The following is a 15652-nucleotide window of genomic DNA, read 5'->3' as shown; positions in this document are numbered from 1 at the left end:
ATGCAGACATTTTATAAATTTGAGATTCTCATCATCCCAATAGCGCCATCCCCAACTCACCTACTAAGTCGTAATTTCTGGAATTGAGGTTTATTTTTAAAAAGATCTATAGTTGATTCTGGTGATCCAGGTTTGGGAACTTCTGGGATATACAAAGTGAGCTCAGCAACTTCATAAAGCAAGGAACGCTGGATAAAACAGTATGGTCAGAGAGGTGGGGCTTTGAGAGTCAATCATTAAAGTTGAGGATTGATTCGTATATAAGAAACCACCAGAGGTTCTTGATCATAGAATCATTTAGATACTGAAGAAGCATTTAGATAATGATATTTAAGGAAGACTAATGTATCAATTTTACAGAGGATCAAAAAGTCCCTTTAATAAGTTGCCACAATAATACACTCATGAAGGAATGGTAATTCAGACCATATGATTGTCAATGGAAATGAAATTTATACTATATAGCTCTCCATACCTTACCCAGGCAACAACTGTAGATCTCAAAAGTTCACCTTCCCACAGTCAGATGGTAGTTAAGCCTGAGTGGCAATAATGGTAGTAAACAATGAGTGGAATGCCAAAGGTTTATACTAATTAAGCAATTATTATTACTATGGATAAACAGTAATATAATGCATAAAGAAGCCAAGCTTTGACAACTAAGTAGAAATTAAAAGTATGAGCAGAATGGGACAGAGAGAAACCTTTTCTAGTAACACACTAGCCTAATGGTTTTATTACACATTGTTCTTTTTGGTGGTTACTTTTTATTATGAAAATAACACATGTAGAGAAAAGCAGAGACCTATTATTCATATTTAATAACTGTTAACATTCTGCCATATTTTTTCTTTTTTGTTGATGCAGGTTAAAGAAATATGGATGACATGACATCTTGTCCCTAAATATATCAGTGTGCACCTAAAAACATAAGGAAAAATCCTACACACCCAAAATATAATTATCACACTTAAAATGGTTAATACTAACTCATTAATGTTAATGTAACATGGTCCTTAACTTTTACAGTTATATACAAATCACGGCAACATGGGCTTGTGTTACATTCCTTCCCCAAAGCAATTTATATACTCTTTTTGAATTACTGATGGAAAAGTTAGATAAACAGACTTCGCAAATCCTCTGGATCTTAACCGGCAATGTGATAGAAACTCCTTTTAAAAAAATGTGTCATTAAGGAATGTTCATTTGATAACAACAAAGAGAAGTCACTTGGAGTTTCACACATAGTGCTTCCAGAAGACTTTCAAGAGTTCTTGAGAGTATCACTGCTTTCCAAGGGTCATGGGTGTGGATTGAACATCAGCAAGAACCATGGCATGCTCAAGACTTTGCCCTTAACAGAACCAAGACCCCTGGCCACTGTCAGATAATCTGTCACTATAAGCTACTTGTATCCAAGCCAGATATTTATTGCTATTGATCTGCCTGGTCCTAGCAAAAGACTTTTGTTCTCCCAGACCGGGACTTTGACCTCAATTAAGTTATGAATTTCAATCCGATAGACTGCTCCACTTACCCTACTGCTCTCCCCGACTGGATTAATTAGAATTAGCTAGGCCGAGAGTCACCCCAAGCTCCTCATGGATCATGTTATTTTAATAATAAATAAAAGAATAGCAGCAATGTACAAGAAGTATTTTGAAAGATTGCTCATCTAGGAACATCATTCAGAACCTGCCAATATCAATTTCTCTGACTTTGATTACCTCATTTACTTTTTATTTCTTTTCATTCATTGGCATTTCCCTTTTATTTCAGCTTTCTAAACATGTTCTTTGCATTTAAAAGTCAAAGTACTTGCCATTTTAGCACTTTGGTTCTATTTTAGGGTTTCATTAGAGAGTAACTCATCAAAGCAATCATTTGCAAGAACGTAACTTAAAAACATTTATAGTCTCAGAGCATCAAGAAAAAAACCATTCCATCATCTAAGAAAAGCACTAGTCTTTAGCTAAATGCACTTTTCCTACAGCTGGTTAAAGCAAAAAAAGCAGGCAAATCAGAATGTCACCAAGAAGGCAATATCCAAAGTTGCAAAGAATAAGAATGTACAAATACATTTGTTTTTAATCCATAATCCACTGGGACAGAGTACATATTGGCCAATGAGAACTTTAAATCATGTTGATAGCAACAATAATCAGTGGGATCAGAATTTGCTAAATACACTGTTCTAACTTCATGATTTACCACCTAAACATAAAAAATTATTTGAAAATGTAAATAATATTATATAAGAATGCTCACATTCTGGGGTGAGTATTTGGTATTGGATACTGAAATTGTAAGATTTTTAGAATGTATAAAGAGAATCCTAAGAACTCTATACATTTTCAATTGATGTTTTTGATATAGCAAAAACCCTTTTATTACTTCTTTGATTACTGAAATTTTGAGTTTTGATTAGCTTGAGGGAAAGATAGAAAGATTTAATTAGAATGTCTAAGTCTAGTAGTAATTTCAATATTAAAAGCAATAAAAATTATAGCACAAACTCTGCCCTCAAAATGCTGAGAATTCCATGTATATTTGGAAGGTATATTCTGAGGACAAAAGGATATGCCATATATAACATTATAAGTCAGTGATTTATCAAGCGTTAGTAATATAAGTGTTCTTATCAAATAATCTTGTAGGAAAGAAATAGGCACACATGAAAGTGACTGCTGCAATGAAAAATAAAACAACTGTATTTTTTAAAAGTACAGCTATTGGATTTAATATCCATGCCTCCCTTCTCTCTCACTACCACATACACACTCACTTGGGTTCTATAGATTATGTAAAACTTCATTCATTTTAGAGAAGAGTTTTCTGTTTTCCCATGGAAAGGTTCTAAACTCAAGCACTAGCAAACATTTCTTCTTCAGCACCCAAAACATATCAGTAATCTAGTAAGAAAACAAAACTGGTATGAGGACTGCACTTCTTACAATGTGTGAGAGAATCAAGGATAAAAGAAATAATTTGAGAGCTAAGGCTATTTTCATAATGAGCCACTCAGCAGGAAAAGATCAAATGACAAAATGCATTGTGCTTTGGCAAAGAGCGTCTGTTTTCACACCTGACTTTCATTAAGTTGCGTATTCTTAAGTGGGATTAGAGCAATTCTCTAGCAAATCATACAGGTGATTTAACACATTAGCCCAGACTTTTCAAATGACCCTTAATTAGGGTCACAAGGACAATATGTGAGGGAAATCAGGAAAATTTAACATATTTACAACTTCCCTTACAGTTGAAATATTTGAAATGTAGACAATGACTTAACATCATAAAACTAGTATAGGAACTACATTAAAGTAATCAGAAATCCAAAAATCTCAAACATTTGAAAAATATAAATACTAGACAGATTATAGCAGCAGAAAAGATTAAATATTTAAGAATAAATTTAGCAAGAAATGCTCAAATCCTATGTCAGGAAAAATTCTAAATACTCCTGGAAAGATGCAAGAGTAGACTCGATCAAATGGAAAGACATCTCCTATACCTGCACAGGATGACTCAATATTATGAATACATCAGTTCTCCCTAATTTATAAATTCAATATAATCTCATTAAAAACACCAACAAGCTATTTTATGAAGTTACATAAACTGGTATTAAAGTTCATATAAAATAAACAAAAGAATATGTAGAATAGCCAGGAAAACATTTAAAAAGAAAAACTATGAGGGAGGAATAGCTGTTCCAGACATCAATACCTACTATGAGGCCTCTTTATCAAATCACGCAGTATTGGTTAGTGAATAGACAAAGAGACTAGATGAATAGATGATAAAACCCAGAATCAGACCCAAACACATATGGAAATTTTGTACACGACAAAGGTGGCACCTCGGGTCACTGGGGGATGGCCTTGTAAATAAATGATGCTAACACAACTGGGAAGCCAATTGGGAAAAGACAAAATTGGGCTCCTATCTCACACCATACATGTAGGGATCTGAATGTAAAACATGAAACCATACATGTACCAGGAGACAACACAGGTGAATTCCTCTTTAACCCTGGTGTAAGAAAAAGCTTACCATGACTAAAAATCCAGAGGCAATAAAAAGGCTGATAAATTTGACTACATAACAATTAAATTTTAGGGCGCCTGGGTGGCTCAGTCATTAAGCGTCTGCCTTTGGCTCAGGTCATGATCCCGGGGTCCTGGGATTGAGCCCCGCGTTGGGCTCCCTGCTCCGCGGGAAGCCTGCTTCTCTCTCTCCCACTCCCCCCTGCTTATGTTCCCTCTCTTGCTTTGTCTCTCTCTGTCAAATAAATAAATAAAATCTTTAAAAAAAAATTAAATTTTATATGGCAAAAGATACTATAAAAAAAGTGAAAAGAAAACTGAAAAAGCTGGGGGAAAATCTGCAACATACTCATATCATACAATGACTAACTCAACTGAAGAGACAACATTAATAACTAAAGCCTAACTTTATTCAAACACAGGCAATGACAACTACATTATTTAATGATTAACAGTGATTTTAAGACATATCTCAATTTCAAAATGTTAAAATGTTAAAGTCATCTTAGAATTGACTTAATGTGATGTAACTAGTTTAATGTTATTCTAACAACAATGCCATGGCTTCAAGGTCCTTCGTCACTATAATAATTCTGAGATTCAAATTTTAGTTCTTATGATTTATAACCTCTAGATACATGTCAACTATATATAATATACACACATAAATATATTTATTTATTTGTAAATGGGTTTACAAATGTATAAAAGAATTTAAGAATTTGAAAAATAAATATTTTTAGTAAGTTTACAAAAAAAAGATATACACCTATGTCATTTACTAGTATACTCTATTTTTGCTTAAACATCTCAACTTTTAAGTCTAATTTAAATATTTACTTTAATACTGAATGTCCAGGAATAGTGTTTACATATAAAATAAAGGTAGTAAAAGGGAGAAGGCAAGCCTTTTTTTCCCATTTTCTAGGGAAGACTTTTTTTTTTTTTTTTAAGATTTTATTTATTTATTTGACAGAGAGAGACACAGGGAGAGCAGGAACACAAGCAGGGGGAGTGGGAGAGGGAGAAGCAGGCTTCCCGCTGAGCAGGGAGCCCAATGTGGGACTCGATCCCAGGACCCTGGGATCATGACCTGAGCTGAAGGCAGACGCTTAACGACTGAGCCACCCAGGCGCCCCTAGGGAAGACTTTTTAAAGGCAAACAAAAAAAGAAAAGATTAATATATGTCTTTTAAAATTAGAAAATGAGATACTCAGTGATATTTACATATTTGAATACTGAAAGAGAGGGAGGTAAGATAAATCTAAACTACTTCCCCTTGAGAGAAAAATTATTGAAAAACTGAAAGAATATCTTTTTTTCCCCCTCATTAAACTTTTGTTTAAATGGGCCTCAAAATTCTGTGATAGTTTTTTGGTCAAGTTGTTTCCATTAAAAAGTACTGATTTTAAAAACTAACAACTTAAAACTGCCACACAAACACAAAAACCTAAATGGTCCAAAAAACATTCTTCTTTCCTTCTGAAGGTTTCACAATGCATTGTTATCATTAACCAGTCTTTTACTGTTAAACTTAAATGGCCAATTGACACAAACAGTTCTGAGACTGTTCTTCCACCGCTGATTAAGACTGGGGTGGCAGGTATTGGGGATAATATTCATTTAGCCTTCTCAGCTTTCTTGCCAGACTTGGTGGCCTTGCCTGCTCCAGCTGCCTTCTTGTCCAAAAAAAAAGAAAGAATATCTTAAGTGACTATACAGCTTTACTGAAAACAAGAAATTTCCTTGAAATCTTTTTATCTAAGTAATGTGTGTACATTTTATATCCTATTCTACAATTATATATCTATGTTTGTTTACCTATAAAATGATTTTTAGAGCTACTTCCAAGTTAAATTATTCGTATTCCCCAAATCTTCAAGGAAAATGGATACTCTGGAAAGATGCACCATATTCATCTTATGGTTTCTCATATATTCTTTTTTATTAAATTTTTAATTTTTTTTTCACTTTCTTAAAGATTTATTTATTTGAGAGAGAGAGAGAGGACAAACAGGTTACGGGCAGAGGGAGAGGTAGAGAGAGAGACAGAGGGAGAAGCAGACTCCCCACTGAGCATGGAGCCCGACTCAGGGCTCAATCCCTCATGACCTGAAGCAGAGTCAGACACTTAACCAACTGAGCCACCCAGGCACTCTGGTTTCTCACATATTCTTGCATATATCATGTATTCCACTGCTGCCAGGGCTATAAGGCCCTCAGTTTGATAAGTTATTAAAAAAAAACAATAAAAAACTTTAAAACAATTGAATATGGAAAAATGTCCATTATATATAATATTAACTGAAAAAGAAGTACAGAAACCACATGTATGGCTGTTTTTTGGTTCCCAGTAAGATGTAAGAAGATACAATAATTTTCTTAATGCAACAATTAAAAAAAGTTAGGTAAATTGAAAAATTGTATTTATAAAGAGTCACGGAAGCAAAAAGGACTGAATGAACTAAATCAGAGAGCTACTCAGAGAACAGGTTCTCAAAAAAAAAAAAAAGAGAGAACAAGCTCTCTCCTGATGCTTCCTGACCTAGGGGTATTTGCTGATTCTGTGTAAAGGCTAAGGATTGAGAGTGGCTCAAATAAAATGATGACGCTGGGGAAAATAAAATCAGCAAAACTTTTGGAGGTTGTTTGGGGTTGGCTCAACAATTGAAAAATTTCAGAAGTCCCAAATACAAAGTGCTATTTTCCCACATGGTTTAATTTCTGAATCAGGGGTTGTGTGGGAAATCAGAGTTTCTAAAAGAACACACAGGAATCTGTTATCTTGCAATATTTGAGAGAGACAGTCCTTCTTGAGGAAGAGGCCTACCTCAAACAACAAATCTCAGGGTAAACACATTTGCCAAAATTTGGAAGCAGTGTGAGATAGGAAGCTGGAGAAAAAAGCTCAAAGCAGAAAGAACCAGACTGAGTCTTCATCAGTCTTCCAAAGCAGGGAGGCAGAGACCCATAGGCTCACAAGCAAAAGCCCTAAAAAGTCTCCCCCAGATATGTAAGAAAACAGAAGTATAACTAGAGCTATAACACAGCAACAACCTAGCTTAATTCGTCATTGGCCTGAGGTGATCAGCCCCTCAATCAATATATCTGACAGAGGATCAGGGTTGCCCTCTCTTGGGGGAAAATAACACTGACTTCATTCTCTATTCTTCTTTATACATAATGTGCAACATACCATAAAAAAATTACGAGATACAGCTCTTCCTCTTCTTTTATTGAATAGTTCAGTTTTAGAACCATAGGTAAGGCTGAATGAAGTAGGTATCCATGGGAGTGGAAGGGAAGAGAAGAGGGAGGAGTCATGGTGTAGAGCAAGGTATTAGAGACTAACTAGGATGAAGAGGGTGTCCACTGGGAGTGGTAGCAGCCTAATGTGAGGTGTCAGGGCTCATGCAAGATGAGGAAGATGTCCAGACAGAAAGATGGTCTGGTACAAAGTATCAGAGTCCAAGTAGAGTGAAGAAGCTATCCCTACAAAAGGTTGGCAAGGTATTGGATGTTGAAGCCTAAGCTGCCTGAGGAAGGCACTCCCATGGGAAAGTAACCCATCTCAGAGGAGTCGGTGGCCAAGAGGTGTGAGGATGGCATCCTCCAGGAAAGTGTCTGAGCAAGCTGTCAGAACTTCAGTATGATGAAGGCATCCATGCAGGAGAGGGGGTGACAACAGCAGTGAGAAACTGGTTACACACTGGGAGATTGATCAAGTAAGTAAATATGATAATGAGAGCCAGGCTTCTCTCTGTCAGAGAAAAAAAGTTACAAATATAGAAAAATTAAATGAATCTTGTGGTATTCACCCGGAAGTAGAGGTACTGGTGTGAACTTATGGTAAACACATACACAGCACACAAAGTAAAATGAACACAGATATTAATGTGTGTGTGTATGCGTGTATGTCAGGAGATCTGGGAAGAGTGATAGCCCAACAGCAATGAACACACCTATTACTCAGATCTTGGTTTCTAAATACCATTCTCTACTAAATGAACCACAGCTCTCTGGAGAAACTGCTGTTTCCATGGCTGGGAAAGGGAAAAGTTCAAGGTGAACTGGAGTTCTTGTTACGCCAGAAAGTGTGAAAATTCTCAAAGAATTATGGGCATATGTCAAAAAGACACAGGAGCCAGAGTGAACAGCTCCCACTGGACAAACCTGGAGTAATTTGAGCATAAATTTAAATAATGATAACAGTATATTATAATATTAAATAAAATAGGGAACTATGAATCCAAACTGATGTAAATAAAAGCATGAATTGAAGTTTTGATGAGGACAGGATATTTTTATATCTCCAAGTATCTTTCCAACAAAACAGTAATGAATTACAAAGGGACAAAAGTAATTTTACTATGAAGAATCTTGGCAGACACCACCTTAACCAAGTGATCAAAATAAACATCAGTAATAAGGCAAATTGAAAGTATGTGCTATCAGATAGGTTCCAATAAGAACACAGTATCACTTCTACAACATCCCTCTAGAGATGCATAACATAAATATAATCAGGAGGAAACATCAGACAAACTCTAAATGAGAAACAGTCTAGAAAGTAATTGGTCTGTAATTTTTAAAGATATCAAATTCATAAAGGTCAAGGAGAAACTGTGTAATTGTTCCAGACTAAAGGAAATCTTTAGGCTCTTTTCAACATGATAGTTAAATGCAATGTGTGATTCTAAACTGAAGCCTTTTGTTATAAAAGACCCTCTAGGGGGACACGTGGGTGGCTTAGTTGGTTGAGCCTCTGACTCCTGGTTTCGGCTCAGGTCATGATCTCAGGATCCTGGGATCAAGCCCTGAGTCAGTTTCCATGCTCACTGGGAGTCTGCTTGTCTCCCTCTCTCTCTGCCCCTCTCCATGCTCGTGTTCTCTAAAATAGAATGAATAAACCTTAAAAAAAAAAAGACCCTCAAGGGCCAACTGGCAAAATCTGAGTGATGTATGAAGATTAGATGACAGTAATATACAGTGATAATATCCTGATTGGGATAGTTGAATTGTGGTTATATAGTAGAATGTCCTTGTTTGTGTAGGGGTGATAGGGCATAATGCTGGCAAAATACTCTTCTAGTTCGAGGTTTAAGGTTTAAACACACTCTTGTTTGTATAAATTTAGATTGTTTCAAATTTAAAAAAATTTATTGAGATATGTGGACAAGCGGGAAATTGTGATCCATAAACAATAAAGAAGAAAGAGCCAAAAGCAGCAGCCTCAAAGATGATTCAGCTATTTAAATTAAGAAAAAAGAACTTTAAAAAGATTACTGCAAATACATGAAAGAAAATAGAACAAAAGATGAAAAATTTCAACATAAAAAGGGACTAGGTAAAGTTAATCAAATGGTCATTCTGGAACTGAAAAATCACAATGTTTGTAATTAAGAACTCAATGCAATTAAGAACTTAACAGAAGAAGATAAGATTATCAAAGGCAAAGATGGGTCAACAAAAATTATCCAAACTGGAGCACTTAGAGAATATAAATATATAAATAATATAAAAAAAAAATAAAAGAGAATATATGATTTTTAGAATACATGCCAAATGGTCTAAAATATGAGAAACTGTACTTCCAGATAAGAGAATGGAGGAGAAGCAATATCTGAAGACATCACAATGAAAAATTTTGCAAAATCAAGAAAAGGTATGTCAAAAGGTTCAGTGGACCCCAAGCAGAGTTAAACAACAACACCCACTTAGTCACTCCTGGAAAATGATAAATATTGGGAAAATCTTAAATGCTGTCAGACCAAAAGACATCATCCTCAGGGTAAGAACAGTAAGACTTACAGCTAACTTCTAAGAAGAAAATATGAGATCTAGACGAAGACAGAATGACAGCTCTAAAGGGCAGAGAGAATAAAGTGGCCAACATAGAATTCTCTATCAAGCAAAATTATCTTTTTAAACAATAAGTGAAATAGACATACTCAGGGAACTAAAGCTGAGGTTACCCATCATTAGAAGTCAATATTATAAGAAATATTGAAGTAAGTACTTCAGGCAAAAGAAAAATGATACCAGATGAAATCAGGAAACTGCAAGAAGGAATAAAAAAGCATCATTTATGTGCATAAAGATAAAAGACTATTGACTGTTCAATGCCAAAACAGTATCCTATGAGGTCTGTAGCAAATACAGAAATAAAAATGTATCACAGTTATAGTAACATAAGCAGAAAGAAAAATAAACAGAATTGTACCATTTTAAGATTTTTACATAGTTCAGAAGACAAAAGCATTAATTTAAGGCAGACTGTAATAAGGTACTATTTTGTAACTCCTATCACAACCACTAAAAGAATAATCATAAAAGGAATAGCAAATACCCATTAAAGAAGGCAAAATGAAATAATAAAAAAATACTTGATAAATACAGAAAAAATTGGGAAAGGAAAAGCAGAAAAACAAAAAGCAGGTGAAACAGAAAACAAACAGAAAGATGGCAAAATTAAATGGAATAATACAACTAATTACATTAAATGTAAATAAATTAAACTTTGTCATTAAAAGATAAAGATCCAAATAAAAACCAAGACCTAACTACATGCTATTTACAAGAAACACACTTTAAATATAAAGACATAGTGTTAACAGACTGAATTATGTTCCCCTCAAATTTGTTAAGTTGAAGCCCTTCCCCCCAGTGTGACTGTACTTGGAGGCAAGGCCTTTAAGGTGGTAATTAAGGTTAAATGAGGTCATTGGAGTAGGGCCTTGATCCAACAGGGCTGTTGTCCTATTAGAAGCAGAGGAGACACCAGACACCTCTCTGTGAGCACACAGAAGAAAGGCCATGTGAGGACAAGTGAGAAGGTAGCTGTCTGCAAGCCACTACAAGAGGTCCCACCAGAAATTGACCCTGTCAGCCCTCTGCTCTTAGACTTTAAGCCTCCAGAGCTGTGAGAAAATGTCTGCTGTTTAAGCCATTCCATCTGTGGTATTTTGTCATGGCAGCCCAAGCAAACTAATACAGAAATAGAGTAAAATTTAAAGGATAGAAAAAAATATATAAGGCAAACACTATCCAAAGAAAAACTGACGTGGGGCACCTGGGTGGCTCAGTCGTTAAGTGTCTGCCTTTGGCTTGGGTCATGATCCCAGGGTCCTGGGATCGAGCCCCGCATCGGGCTCCCTGCTCAGCGGGAAGCCTGCTTTTCCCTCTCCCACTCCCCCTGCTTGTGTTCCCTCTCTCGCTGTCCCTCTCTGTCAAATAAATAAATAAAATCTTAAAAAAAAAAAAAGAAAAACTGATGTAACTATATCACTGAACAAAGTACATTTTAAGACACTAAAAATTAATAGATTTTAAAATAGCCATTTCTCAGTGATAAAAGGGTCAATTCAACAAGATCTTAGATTTGTATCTAATAACATAGTTTGAAGGTATATAAAAAGGAATATAACTAAAAGAAAAAATAAATAAATCATAATTGGAGAGTTTAAGACAATTCTCTCAGTAACTGAGACCCCTATCTTATACCACACACAAAAATCAATTCAAAATAGAGTAATGACCTGAAACCACAAAACTACTAGAAGAAAACATGGGGGGTAAGCTCCTTAACACTGGTCTTGTCAATGTGTTCCACTATTATTTTTGTTATTGTAAGGACTGATATTTCCATGTTCTTTAATTTTGGAGCTGAAACTAGAAATGCTCCCCTGTCCCAATGTAATTGTCTTAAATATTTCTTATGGATCAGTAGGATATTTAACATCAGATGATGTAAAATTTTTGATTTGGTGGTCAAGTGTAATTTTTAAAAATCGAGTAAGGGACAGTATATTATTTTTACCCCTATTTTCATCCATTCTACTGTTGTTTCTCTTTCTTCTTTATGTCACAAGTTCCCTCCTGTTACCATTTCCTTTCTCTTTAACGAACTTCCATTTAGCCATTCTTTTAGAGTAGATCTGTGGGTGACAAATGCTCTGCATTTTTCTTCATTTGAGAATGTCTTTATTTCACCTTTATTCCTGAAAGATATTTTCACTGGCTATAGAATTAAGAGTTGACAGCTTTTCTTTCAGCACCTGAAAAATGTGGTGCCACATCCTTATGGCCTCCATGAAAAACCATCTGAATCATTGTTTCCCTATAGAAATAATGTATTCTTTCCTACTAGCTGCTTTCAATGTTTTCTCTTTAATTTTTGAAAGTCTGATTTTGACATATTCAGCATAGAATTTTTCAGATTTATCTGTTTTGGGTTTGTTCAGCTTCTTTAATCTATAATGCCGTTCATCAAATTGGGAAGTTTTCCGCATTATTTCTTTGAATATTTTTCAGCTTCACAGTTTTTCTCCTCCTTCTGGGACTCAGATGACAAAAAACTAAATCTGTAATTGTCACACAGGTCCTGGAAGCTCTGTTGATTTCTGTTCCATCTACCTTCTCTTAGTTTTTCAAAATAGATAATTTCTACTGATCTGACTTCAAGTTCACGGATTCTTTTCTCTGTCATCTCCATTATGGCATTGAGCCCACCCAGTGAATTTTTATTTCAGTTATTGTGTCTTCAGTTCTATAATTTTCATTTAGTTCTTTTTTATATCTTCTATTCTTTTGCGTAGGAATAAATTTAGCTAAAGAAGTGTAAGACTTATAAATGGAAAACTACAAAACATCATTGAAAGACATTAAACAAGCCCTAAATAAATGAAAGGACATTTCATGGATGAGATGATTTAATATTTTAAAATGGCACCACTCCCCAAATTGATCTACAGATTCAATGCAATCCCTATAAAAATCTCAGCTGCCGGGGCGCCTGGGTGGCTCAGATGGCTAAGCGTCTGCCTTCGGCTCAGGTCATGATCCCAGGGTCCTGGGATCGAGCCCCGCATCGGGCTCCCTGCTCAGTGGGGAGTCTGCTTCTCCCCCTCCCTGAGCTTCTCCCCCTGCTTATTCTCTCTCTCTCTCTCTGTCTCTATCTCTGTGTCTCGAATGAATAAATTAAAAAAATCTTAAAAAAAAAAAATCAGCTGGGGCGCCTGGGTGGCTCAGTTGGTTAAGCGACTGCCTTCGGCTCAGGTCATGATCCTGGAGTCCCTGGATCGAGTCCCGCATCGGGCTCCCTGCTCGGCAGGGAGTCTGCTTCTCCCTCTGACCCTCCCCACTCTCATGTGCTCTCTCTCATTCTCTCTCTCTCAAATAAATAAATAAAATCTTTAAAATAAAAAAAATCAGCAAAAAACAAACAAACAAAAAAACTCAGCTGCCTTTTGTTTTGCAGAAATAAGTAAACTGATTCTAAAATTCACGTGGAAATCCAAGGGCCCAGAATAGCAAAAATAACCTTGAAAAAAAAAGAACAAAGTCAGAGAGTTCACACTTCTCAGTTTCAAAACATACTACACAAAGCCATAGTAATCAAGAACCAAGAAAATCAGAACTTGAATGAGCAAAGGCAATCAATATACACCAAACACCAAGGTGACTCACATGTTAGGATTATCTGACAAGGATTTTAAAGTAGTAGTCATAAAATATTTCAATAAGGAGTTATGAGCATTCTTTTTTTTAATGCAAAAATACAGGTTTTATTTTTACTTATTCTTACAATGGTGGGAGCTGGTATCAGGAACTTATAGGCAAATATCAGGAACTTATAGGCAAACAACTTTTGTTTTCTACCTCTTAGCTGAACAAAAATATGCACAATGTCGCATTATCATTAGGCAAGACTTGCTTTTTTACATTTCACACAAGAATACAATATTATCCTTTTTTGAACAAAATGCCCAGATTACTAAGGAAACCATTTTGGAGGAAGTGTTTAATAAGCATATTTTATTTAAATAAATCCTCCAGGAGGAAATGGGAGCATTCACTGCCTTTACTTAGAAGAAGGCTATGTAAGCAGTTATCTGTCAAATTTATCTGTGCAGCTCACCAACATTTCCTCATTGGAAACATCAATATTTCCACATTGGGAGCACCTGGGTGGCTCAGTCGTTAAGCGTCTACCTTCGGCTCAGATCATGATCCCAGAGTCCTGGGATCGAGCCCCGCATTAGGCTCCCTGCTCCGCGGGAAGCCTGCTTCTCCCTCTCCCGCTCCCCCTGCTTGTGTTCTCTCTCTCGCTGTCTATCAAATAAATAAATAGAATCTTTAAAAAAAAAAAAAAAAACATTTCCACATCGCAGTTCCCAAAATGACTTTAAAGTCTTAAAATTCTGTGTCTCCTTTGGCTTGCTTCTCTCGATTCCACCCAGGCTTTATTATATGGTTCGCTTCATGTCATCATCTCCATCTTCCTAAACTTTCTTCAGAACATTCATCAATCCCTCACTAGGATCTGTTTCAGTGTCATAGGAGGGTTTTTCTTTCTCTTTGCATTCTTTTTCAACCTGAGTCAGGTAGTCCCACCGTGTGTTTTCTGCTTTCTTTCTACATAAGATAAGAACTGTATCTGTCTTAACTTTTTTTGAACTGCCTTCCACAGAGATGGGTTTTACGAGATTGTTCACAATCATGGAGTAACTCTTCCCATTTAGATTCTTTACCAAAAGATCAAATGACCTCTCTGTGAAATGCACCTGCACATTCTCAGTGGGGACCTGATGAACTCCAGTTAAGGTAATGTAGATTTTCACAAACTTATCTGACTGATCCCATCCGTAATTACTGATTTTCACTGTGTATCCTGTTGTAATAGGAGCAACCACAGCACCTGGCTTTTCACTGTCAAGAAGTTCTGCTTTTCTCTTTGATTTCTGCTGCATCTTGTTCTTGATTTCTCTCTCAATCTTGGATTTTTCAGCTGTAAGGGCATCACGTACTCTTTTTCTAGTGGCCTTTTCCAGCAGCACCTTCACCTCTTCTAAATCTTTCTGTAGCTCTTCCAAAGCTGAAGCCATGGTCGGGCTGATTGGGCAAGACCCGAGCTGCAGACACGCAGGGAAGAGAACAGGAAACACTGCACCAAACGCGCTTACCCAGATGCAGGCCCCAACTGCACGAGTCGCAGTGCCCCAAGCCTGCGCGCACACCTGACCTGGCGCGAGACCCAGCCTGCCTCCCGCACGCAGTGCCTCTGGGAGTTATGAGCATTCTTGAAATAAATGAGGAAAACAGAAAATCTCAGCAAAGGAATAAATTTAACAAAAGAAGTGTATTGGCATAAGGGTAGACATATGAATCAACGGAAAAGAATTGAGAAATCTAGAAATCAACCCTCACATTTACGGTCAAATGATTTTTGGTAAGGGTCTTACAACAATTCAGTGGGGGGAAAGGAATGGTCTTTTCAACCAATGACACTGAAACAACATCCACATGTAAAAGAATAAAGTTGGACCTCTACCTCACATCATACACCTCTCAAAATTAATCAAAAACCTAAATGTAAGAGAGAACATTATGTAACACTCTTAGAAGAAAAAAGGCTTAGGGCACCTGGGTGGCTCGGTTGCTAAGTGTCTGCCTTCGGCTCAGGTCATGATCCCAGGGTCCTGGGATCAAGCCCCGCATCAGGCAACCTGCTCCATAGGAAGCCTGCTTCTCCCTCTCCCCCTCCCTCTGCTTGTGTTCCCTCTCTCGCTGTCTCTCTCTGTCAAATAAATAAATAAAA

The 15652-nt window shown here is 36.4% G+C and overlaps 1 protein-coding gene and 1 pseudogene across 1 annotated transcript in view; both read right to left on the bottom strand.

The window, feature by feature from the left end:
- Positions 1–15652, bottom strand: part of ACBD6 (acyl-CoA binding domain containing 6) — a 188597-nt gene that overhangs the window by 65874 nt on the left and 107071 nt on the right. The window lies entirely within an intron of this gene.
- On the bottom strand, positions 14325–15503 carry LOC102749762 (calcyclin-binding protein pseudogene; annotated as a pseudogene).

This window comes from Leptonychotes weddellii, chromosome 6 (assembly GCF_054177405.1).
Source record: "Leptonychotes weddellii isolate Sample4059 chromosome 6, ASM5417740v2, whole genome shotgun sequence".
Lineage (NCBI taxonomy): Eukaryota > Metazoa > Chordata > Mammalia > Carnivora > Phocidae > Leptonychotes > Leptonychotes weddellii.
This window is presented reverse-complemented; position numbering and strand designations above follow the sequence as displayed.